Below are 10391 nucleotides of genomic sequence, written 5' to 3'. Positions count from 1 at the left end.
TATATATATTATAAGCGGCCACTTTCCTTATAAAGTCAATAACTCAAGTCTTGTTTCATTTTCCAAACGGAAACCAAGCTCCAGTGGTGCAGTGGCACGAATCACATGTTCACAATAAAGATGGTCTCGATAGGCAGCAAAGTTTTAGAGCGGCAGTGGTTTGAAGAATTTGGTCGATCGAAGTATCCATATGTGTGAAAACTTGACTGGTCACTAAATGGTCATTACAAAGCTTTCTTATCCTATTTTTATTCGATTATAGGTTCATGTGTTGCAGTAAGGAATAAATATCATGTGCAAATGTCTTAACATAAAGAAAATAACAAAGGGGACCCAGGGAGGTAGGGTGGCCTCATATATAGTTATTCCCTTATTTTTTTAAAAGGGACTTCTTGCGATCGGCGACGTCTGCAAAAGGTCCACTCCATTGGAGGGGCATTGTTGTGGTCAGTTGCTAACAGTGCCCATTTAACAGCAATTTAGCTTACATAAATGCATTCAGAAAGCTTGGTTTATTGTTCTTGACTTCAATGCGATCTATCAATCAAGACTGGTTCCATCAGATTCGGTACAGTTTGAAGAAACTGGCCTGTCACTTATTGTAGGCCCCCTACTTCTTGACAGGGTGACCACCAGGCCCCGGGAATTTGAAAATAAAAAATCGCCGAGACCCGGGAATCTGTAAATTGCCCCGGGAATGACCCAGGGAAATAATTAATAATTAAAACCAAATCCGATAGGGTCAGTAAGTTCATTTTTACCAGTCGCGATTGAGTTAATATAAATTCGTTCGGTTTTTCCCCCGGTCTGATAACGAAACATTTGAGACGTGCAGGTTGTGAATTATAAACGCTGTGTCGCCCTTAAGATAAATCAATATTTGTGACCGCAGTCACTTATAAAAAAGAAAAAAAGAAAATAAAATCAAACGTCATAATATATTTCAGCTTGTCGGGCTCGCCAACGTGACCGGTCAGTGAACCTGCGCGCGTTCGCATCCCATGTCATCGGTGAGTACGTTTGCAGGGGTCACCAAAGTTCATTCAAAGCCTGAGCGTTGCGGAGTTTTGGACTCTGGTGTGAGGGGAGAATTATTGATTTTTTTAAAAGATACGCTCGGGTCGTTTGTGAAGGTGTCTGTCAAAGTTGTTCATTGTCGTCAATATGCAGCTAGAGCTGATCATCGTTAAGCTTTTTGTTTCGTTCTCACTAATCTCACCTGTTTCTCCCATGACTTCTTTGTTTGTTGCTTACTTTACCGAGTACTGAGATGGTAGATTAATCGTCTCTTTCGACACATGAAGGTCATAATTATTAGAGTTAGAGACGGCCGCTCCGGCCACAAACTCGGGAAATTGATGTGGGCCCAACGAGACTCGAACCCGGGATCTTCAACATACGAAGCGTGTGTCTTACCACTACGCTTCAGTGACTCCTGTTGTTTATAATTTTGTAACACTCTACTGTACACAGATGCGTGGTCATTTCGAAGACGGATGATCACTTGATCTCACAAGGAGACGCCGAGGGGGGGGGGGGGGGGGGGGGGGGGGAGGTCAACGACGAGGCCACCCTGCCCGCGCGTTTTCTTAAAAAACAACCGCCCCACAGTACACTACAAAGTCATGTTGGGAGGTCCTGGCCGCCTACATATCCCTATGTGATCGCATCACAATTCCTTGGCCGCATAATAAATGTATGTCCGCGATGACCGCATGAAGGTGCCCTGATCGCAAACTGGTCCCTTCACATGATGTTTTAGAATGATCATCCTTCTCGGCAATATGGTCGAGAATGCTCTAGACCATTATATATCTATTAACCAGAGGATGTGCAAGTTTGCAGGCCAATTTTTTAAATAGTTATTTCTATTCGTTTGGCTGTTAGAGCAAATTCAATTAATGAGAAATGGGCGCAAATAGCGCCTTTACTCTAGAGGTTACTGTGTTCGCCTCTCATTCAATAAGTCCAGGGTCCGATTCCGGATAGCGACGGATTTTTTTTTTCTCTCCAAAATTGTCTCCTTTCATCCCCTTTCCTGCTCTCTGGCAATGTTCTGTCATCTGCTTTCGCTTCCACTTTCTGTCCCCCCCCCCCACCCCTTGCCTCCTTTGCCCCCCTCCTCTGGGCTCCTAACTCTTTCTGCAGTCTTTCTACTGCTACTCCTGGGCTCCTAATTCTTACTAATGTCTTTCAGCCACACCCCTGATCTTATGGTAGGAAAGATCAATACCTAGATCTAGCCTTCTCGGACATGGGTGAAATATATCGGACGTCCCGTCAGCAAGTTGCGAACGTTAAAGATCCCTTGGTGGTCCAAAGTCGATAGGAGTATAGCCTTCTGCCGCCACTTGGGTAAAATTCAAAATATCCTACCCACTGAAAATAATGTGTTCCGCGCGCTCATATGACCTTATTATTCAATAATTGTGAGCACCGTAAAAACACTTACCAACAAAAAAAAAAAAAAAAAAAAAAAGAAGAAAAAGAAGAGGTATCACTGGAGCATAACATAGGCTTGCCAACAATAAATGGTTTTTTTGTAAGGAGGAGAGGAGAGATAAGGATGGTAAATATTTGTACAGAAAGAAGGAAAAAACCACCAACCACACCTGTCCAGAGTTAGCACACGCCAGCCACACTTGACTATTATTAACTACTACTACTACTACTACTACTACTACTACTACTACTACTACTACTACTACTACTACTACTACTACTACTACTGCTGCTACTACTACTGCTGCTGCTGCTGCTGCTGCTGCTGCTGCTGCTGCTGCTGCTATCAAAACAAAGCTACTAAATCATATTATGCAACTGTTCCTTATCATGTTTGTTGGGAAATTATTATTGATAAAGTCCAGGTGTAATAACTCAATAAATTCGTTATGTGCTATTTTTTTTCCTCGAGCTGTTTCCCATATTCGGAGACCTCGCTCCCTGGATCATGTAGCTTAAAAAAGGAAGATGAAAAGCAAAGCAAACTATTGTAATTGTAGAGACTTGACAGAACTCTTATTCCACACAAGGCGTTACATAATTAATGATCTCTCTCTCTCCCCCTCTCCCTCCCTCCCCCTCTTTCTCTCTTTCTCTCTCTCTCTCTCTCTCTCTCTCTCTCTCTCTCTCTCTCTCTCTCTCTCTCCCTCCCTCTTTCTTTCCCTCTCCCCCCCTCTCTCTCTCTGTCTCCCTCTCTGTCTCCCCCCCCCTCTCTCTCTCTCTCTCTCTCTCTCTCTCTCTCTCGATCTCTCTCTCTCTCTCTCTCGATCTCTCTCTCTCTCTCGATCTCTCTCTCTCTCTTTCTCTTCCTCTCTCCCTCTTTCTCTTTGGTTTTTATCTACCGTATTTCTTTTGTTGACAAGACTTAACAACAACGTGCGTGCAGACGTGAGCAAATTTCAAGCTAAGCCAGAGGCAATAAATAAACCACCTTCTTTGCGCTTGACCCGCCTCAAGTCGCACCATCAGTCACCTCTTAATTTCACTTTGTCTTTGTATTAATTTTCACTGCTCTGCTCTGCTGTGCCCGCTCTGCCTGCAGTTTGTTGCAGTGGTTTTTTTTGTTTTGTTTTTTCTTCTTTTTCCCATTGGGCTTCATTTGAGCCTTTTTTCATTTTTTGGGGGGTTTTACAACAAAAACATAACACCACAAGAGTCATAATCCACTCTGGGGCTCATTAGTGTCCCCCTCTTTCTCACACAGAGTCATTCGACAAATACACTTGCGGCTCATCCCCGTCCGCTTTTTCTTTCGTACCCCTTCCCCCCCCCCCATCTCCCACTCGCCTACACGTAAATGATTTTCTTTCATTCTCGTTCGTTCCATGTACACATTTCATTTAATAATTCATTTTATTTCGTTCATTCCTGAGCTGTGTTCTCTTACACTCGTCGCCTTTCGACCCCTGGGTTGTCGAGTCGTTTTTACTCTGTGCTCACAGAGTTAGTTGCAGTGTGGCCAGAGCCTAATGTAACAACCGCTTTGCATACACCAAAAACATTAGAAAGTTGATAAATTTTCCACAACACCAGACTTTAACGTACGAAAAAGAAACACGACGGGGCGAGATGGAAGATATTGAAGAATACCGGACCACTCGAATATTTGCGGCACGTGGAGACGTCAAGACAGCCCGGGGGGGGGGGGGGGGGTCTGCAAGCTTACGCTGAAATATAGGGGCTGGGTTTCAATGACTGGATCAAGATTTTAAAAAAAATCACATGTATTTTTGTTTGGTAACTGACCTGCAGAAGTGCCATTCAAAGTTTCGTTGGCATAGGTAAATTAATAAATGAGCTAGAATTTTTTTTAAACACAGTCAGACCAAAGTGAACAAGCTGTAAACTCTTTTCACAGTTCAGTGTTTTCTTCAAGGACAAGGGAGGTTTGGGGGGGGGGGGGGGGGTGAGTAAAATTCGGAGATCCAACCGCCAATCAGCAGACAGCTGCTACCTGACGAATACAGCTCAGTCTGCTCTCTCTCTCTCTCTCTTGCTTTGAGCAGAAACTGATCAGTTCGAAGCCAGCCTCTGCACAGTTTGGACGGAGGCTGTCTAGAAGTCAAGTTGGCCTGTGTGTGATTCAGTGATACAACGTTGGACACTGCCTTCCCGTCCCGTGTGACTGTTGACTGACTCAACGAAACGAGGCTTCCAGATTCCAGGTTCCAAATTATTATCTGCGCCAACTGTTCAGGTAGGCCTATGTTTTTTCTCTGTCGAGAACCCCCCCCCCCGACTGTATTGTTCTGATGCAAATATTATGTTGTGAAATAATTCTTTTGGCTTTTGAACCGTGTTCCAATTTATTATTGAGTCCTCACTCTTCGGCTCTCTCCGTTCCTCCTCATCGTTTCATTGCGCAGGCATGCTGAAAGGTCATTCATATTTCGGGGGGTGTTACGATTTACCTCTCATTCAATGGGTCCCGGGTTCAAATTCGGATGGCGACATGGGGGTGGGGAGGGGAGGGGGATTTTCTTTTCTCTAAATTGGTCTCCTTTCACCTCCTTTCCTGCTCTCAAGAATATTCTCCATTTTCTGGCACCCATTGACGAGCGCCGGATTACACTGAGTCGTGATACATATATCTTGGAAAACCATTTGTTCATTAGTTGAATAGAATTACAAAAATACCTATCAATGGATCTGGGTTCAATGTAAGTTTTCTTTTGAGTTTAGGTGAAAACGGAAAATGATTAAATATATTTAGAACTACTGACAGATTTTTATAAATCCTTCTGTCCTTTTAAACCAACAGTAAACAATTTTATAGCGACTCTTTTTATTTTCCAAAAAAAACAACTGTACACGTGAAAGAGGATATTCCTAATTGACACATGCGTTCATCACCAGGACCCCTCTGCTGAAGTGGAGGATGACCAGGAGTAAGACTCATGGATACCACGGCTGGACCATCGGCAGGAGGTATTTATCTGTGAAATATATCTTCAAACTTTTTTGTTTATGTCAGTAAATTTAGAAAAATACCTATCGATGGGCCTGTGTTCAATGTGAAAGTTTTCTTTTTGAGTATAGGTGAAAACGGAAAACGATAAAAGGTATTTACTAACTTTAGACCAACATTAAACAATTTTATAATCACTCTTTTAACTTTCTGAAACAAATAAATTGTGCAGATGAAAAAGGATATTCCTAATTAACACATGCCTTCATCACCAGGACCCCTCCGCTGAAGCGTAGGATGACCTGGAGGAGGACGCATGGATACCACGGTCGGACCATTGGCAGGAGGTATTTATCTGTGAAATATGTCTTCGAACTTTTTTTTTTTTATGTCAGTAAATTTAGAAAAATATCTATCGATGGGCCTGAGTTCAATGTGAAAGTTTTCTTTTTGAGTTTAGGTGAAAAAAGAAAATGATCAATTGTATTTACTGACAGATTTTTATAAATATCCTTCTGTTCTTTTAAACTAATTGTAAAGAATTTTATAGCGACTCTTTTTATTTTCCAAAAAAACCCAACTGTACATGTAAATGAGGATATTCCTGATTGACACGTCTTCATCACCAGGACCCCCCCGCTGAAGAGGAGGATGACCCGGAGGAGGACCCATGGATACCACGGCCGGACCATCGGCAGGAGGTATTTGTGTGTGAATGTGTGTCTGTAAACATAATTTGTTTATTATTTCAGTAAGTTTAAGAAAATACCTGCGTGTGTCTGACTTCAGTGTATAAGTTAAATTTTTGCATTTAGAAGGAAAATGATTAAAAGTATTCAGATTTTTCTAAATGTTCTAATTATAAACCAACAGTAAAGTTTTATAAGAACTCTTTATTTTCTGAAAAACCCCCCCCACCAACAAACTGTACAGATGAAAGAGGATATTCCTAATTGACACGTCTTCATCTCCAGGACCCCTACGCTGGAGTGGAAGATGCTGGAGGAAGACTCATGGATACTACGTCCAGACCATCGGCAGGAGGTATTTATCTGTGAAATATATCTTTGAACTTTTTTTGTTTGTCTGTAAATTTAGAAAAATACCTATCAATGGGCCTGAGTTCAATGTGAAAGTTTTCTTTTGGAGTTTAGGTGAAAATGGAAAAAGATAAAAGGTATTTACTAACTTTAGACCAACATTAAACAATTTTATAATGACTCTTTTAACTTTCTGAAACAATTAAACTGTGCAAATAAAAAAGGAGATTCCTAATTGACACTTGTCTTCATCAACAGGACCCCTCCGCTGGAGCTGAGGATGACTTTGGAGGATCCCATGGATACCACGGCCGGACCATCGGCAGGAGGTATTTGTCTGTGAAATATGTCTTGGAACTTTTCTTGTTTCTAATGTCAGTAACTTTAGAAAATACCTGCATGTGTCTGACTTCAATGTAAAAGTTACATTTTTGCATTTATAAGAAAAATGATTAAACATATTTACTTACAGATTTTTCTAAATGTTCTGACTTTTTAAACCAACGGTAAAGTTTTATTAGGACTCTTTACTTTCTGAAAAAAAAAATAACCAACAAACTGTACAGATGAAAGAGGATATTCCTAATTGACACGTCTTCATCACCAGGACCCCAATGACCTGAAGGAGGACCCATGGATACCACGGCCGGACTATCGACAGGAGGTATTTATCTGTGAAATATGTCTTGGAACTTTTGTTATGTCAGTAAATTTAGAAAAATACCTATCGATGGGCCTGTGTTCAATGTGAAAGTTTTTTTTGGACTTCAGATGAGAAGGGAAAAAAATAAAAGGTATTTACTAACTTTAGACCAACTTTAAACAATTTTATAATGACTCTTTATTTTCTGAAACATAATTAAACTTTGCATATGAAAAAGGATATTCCTAACTGACACATGTCTTTATCACCAGGACCACTCCGCTGAAGCAGAGGATGACCTGGAGCAGAATCCCATGGATACCACGGCCGGACCATCGGCAGGAGGTATATGTCTGTGAAGTGTGTCTTGAAACATAATTTATTTATTTCAATTATTTTTGGAAAATACATGTGTGTGTCTGACTTCAATGTAAAAGTTTAATTTTTGCATTTAGAAGGAAAACGATTAAACGTATTTACAGATTTTTCTAAATGTCCTAATGACTTTTGAAACCAACAGTAAAGTTTTATTAGGACTCTTCATTTTCTGAAACAAAAAAGAACCAACCTGTATAGATGAAAGAGGATATTCCTAATTGTCACATGTCTTCATCACCAGGACCCCTACGCTGGAGCTGAGGATGACTTTGGAGGATCCCATGGATACCACGGCCGGACCATTGGCAGGAGGTATTTGTCTGTGAAGTGTGTCTTTAAACATAATTAGTTAATTATGTCAATAAGTTTGGGAAAATACTTGTGTTATCTGAATTGAATGTAAAAATTTAATTTTTGCATTCAGGAGAAGGAAATTGATAAAACATATTTACAGATTTTTCTAAATGTCCTAATGACTTTGTAAACCAACAGTAAACAATTTTATAAGGAATCTTTATTTTCTTTAACGAAAAACACTGTACAGATGAAAGAGGATTTTCCTAATTGAAGCATGGCTTCATCACCAGGACCCCTACGCTGGAACGGAGGATGAGTTGGAGTAGGACCCATGGACACCACGGCCGGACCATCGGCAGGAGGTATTTATCTGTGAAATATGTCTTGGAACTTCTTTTGTTTTTGTCAGTAAATTTAGAAAAATACCTTTCGATGGGCCTGAGTTCAATGTGAAAGTTTTCTTTTTGACTTAAGCCGAGAAGGGAAAAAGATAAAAGGTATTTACTAACTTTAGACCAACATTAAACAATTTTATAACGACTCTTTTAACTTTCTGAAAAAAATGATTAAACTGTGCAGATGAAATTGAAACGTGTCTTCATCAACAGGACCCCTCCGCTGCAGCGGAGGATGACCCAGAGGAGGATCCCATGGATACTATGGCCGGACCATCGGCATGAGGTATTTGTCTTTGAAGTGTATCTTGAAACATAGTTTGTTTATTTTTTCAATAAGTTTTAGAAAATACCTGTGTGTGTCTGACTACAATGTAAAAGTATAATTTTTGCATTTAGGAGAAAGAAAATGATTAAACATATTTACTTACTGATTTTTCTAAATGTCCTATTGACTTTTTAAAGCAACAGTAAACAATTTCATAATGAGTCATGAGAGATGATCTGCCTCAAAAGGTATTTCTCTTTGCAATGTGTGTTCTTGATCTCCTGCTCAATATTGAGTCAATTTTTATAACTTTTTTTCCTGCATTGTGACTAGAAAACTACAAATATTTGCACCTGTGGCTCTCACTTTTAATTATAATTCTGATTTTTGGCATTAAGGCCTATCTCAAAAATGTGTTCGCTAGATCTATGACTTTTAAATTCACCTTTCTCATAAACCAATGCAGCTCTTGTACTAAATTGTAAGTGTAATTGTTACATTTAATCCTCTCTCCATGATGTGGATGATCGGCAAGGAAGATGTCCTCAAGGCCAGCGAATGGGTCAGCGTCACCGACACACTTGGGTGGTATACTCCACTGGAGGCAGCACTCGGCAAGTGATGTCGTTATTGTCTAGAGGGGTAACCAACACTGAGGTAGAGACGCGGGTAGAGGAGAACGTGAGAAGGGCGACGAAGCGTCTTCACAGATGGGTCAGTGCGGCGTGGGGTTTAATCCTGATGGGCTCTCTGCGCCCAAGTAAACGGAGTCACTCAGAGAAAGCAGTTTAGCGCCACCAGACCACGCCCAGCACGTGCATGGATTGAAAGCCACCACAGAAGCCCCAAACTGGATTTAGGGGACAGAGCGTCACACTGCCTTTCCTGTCACCGACTCGATGAGCACTCTCGAGGGGGTAAAGAGACCCATCCTGTGTGCAGACTGGACAGAGGTGATGCAAAGCAGCAGACTCACAAAGGCCGCATGGATCCCCAGCCCTGGTCATGTAGGAGTTTGAGGCTATAATGAACGTGCTGATAAGCTGGCCGGCAAGCTTATCAGCACGTTCGTTGCCTCCAACTCCTTATTGACCAGGGCTGGTGATCCAGGCAGCCTTTGTGAATCTGCTCCTTTGCATCAATTCTAGCCAGTCTGCATACTGCATGGGTTTCTTCACCTTTTCCAGGGTGCTCATTGAGTCGATGACAGGGATGGCAGTGTGGCGCTCAGTCGCCTAAATCCAGTTTGGGGCTTCTGTGGTGGCTTTCAATCCATGCACGTGCTGGGAGTGGTCTGGTGGTGCTAAACTGCTTTCTCTGTGTGACTCCGTTTACTCGAGCGCAGAGGGCCCATCAGGATTAAACCCCACGCCGCACTGAACCTTCTGTGAAGACGCCCCGTCACCCCTCTCGCGGTCGCCTCTATCAGCATCTCCACCTCGGTTTTGGCTGCCCCCTCCGGTCACTTATGACATTCTCTGCCTTGGGTTACTTCCATTCAAGTATGCTGCCCAAGTGATCGTCAAGACAGGAAGAAAGACTTCCCACCCGAGGACATCAGGAGGTATTTTCTTTTTAATTTCCTGCAATATTGCTCACTCAAAGTATGCATTAAATATTTTAGGTATTCCCGACAATTATTTTGAAAAATACTGATCCTTGATTTTTAACAGTCTAGCCAAAACAAAATCGAGATCTTTAATGTATATATATATATATATATATATATATATATGTATATATATATATGAGGTACTGTGGTGAAATCAGGCTGTCATGAAATACTAGGGATACCCCTGCCGGACCATCGGCAGGAAGTATTTGTAATATGTGAGGCATTGTGATTAGATCAGGTGCTCGTCAAAATAATGAAATCCGAGAAATCTGCATTTTTCGGCCAGATTGGATTTTTTTTGTTTTTGGGGTTATCACCTTTGTATGTCCTTTCAAAAACACTTTT

At 41.4% G+C, this 10391-nt stretch overlaps 2 long non-coding RNA genes across 2 annotated transcripts; both read left to right on the top strand.

The window, feature by feature from the left end:
* Positions 1–4533: 4533 nt before the first annotated feature.
* On the top strand, positions 4534–5758 carry LOC118477656. Its single transcript, XR_004858527.1, has 3 exons — positions 4534–4699; positions 5359–5430; positions 5686–5758. It is a non-coding gene; the product is annotated as an uncharacterized LOC118477656 (long non-coding RNA).
* Positions 5759–8058: 2300 nt separating this feature from the next.
* LOC106011727 lies at positions 8059–9067 on the top strand. Its single transcript, XR_004858526.1, has 3 exons — positions 8059–8130; positions 8377–8449; positions 8971–9067. It is a non-coding gene; the product is annotated as an uncharacterized LOC106011727 (long non-coding RNA).
* The last annotated feature ends 1324 nt before the right edge of the window (positions 9068–10391 follow it).

Source organism: Aplysia californica, unplaced genomic scaffold (genome assembly GCF_000002075.1).
Source record: "Aplysia californica isolate F4 #8 unplaced genomic scaffold, AplCal3.0 scaffold00169, whole genome shotgun sequence".
Classification (NCBI taxonomy): Eukaryota; Metazoa; Mollusca; class Gastropoda; order Aplysiida; family Aplysiidae; genus Aplysia; species Aplysia californica.
Note: the sequence above shows the minus strand (reverse complement) of the source record. Positions and strands in the feature narration are given on the sequence as shown.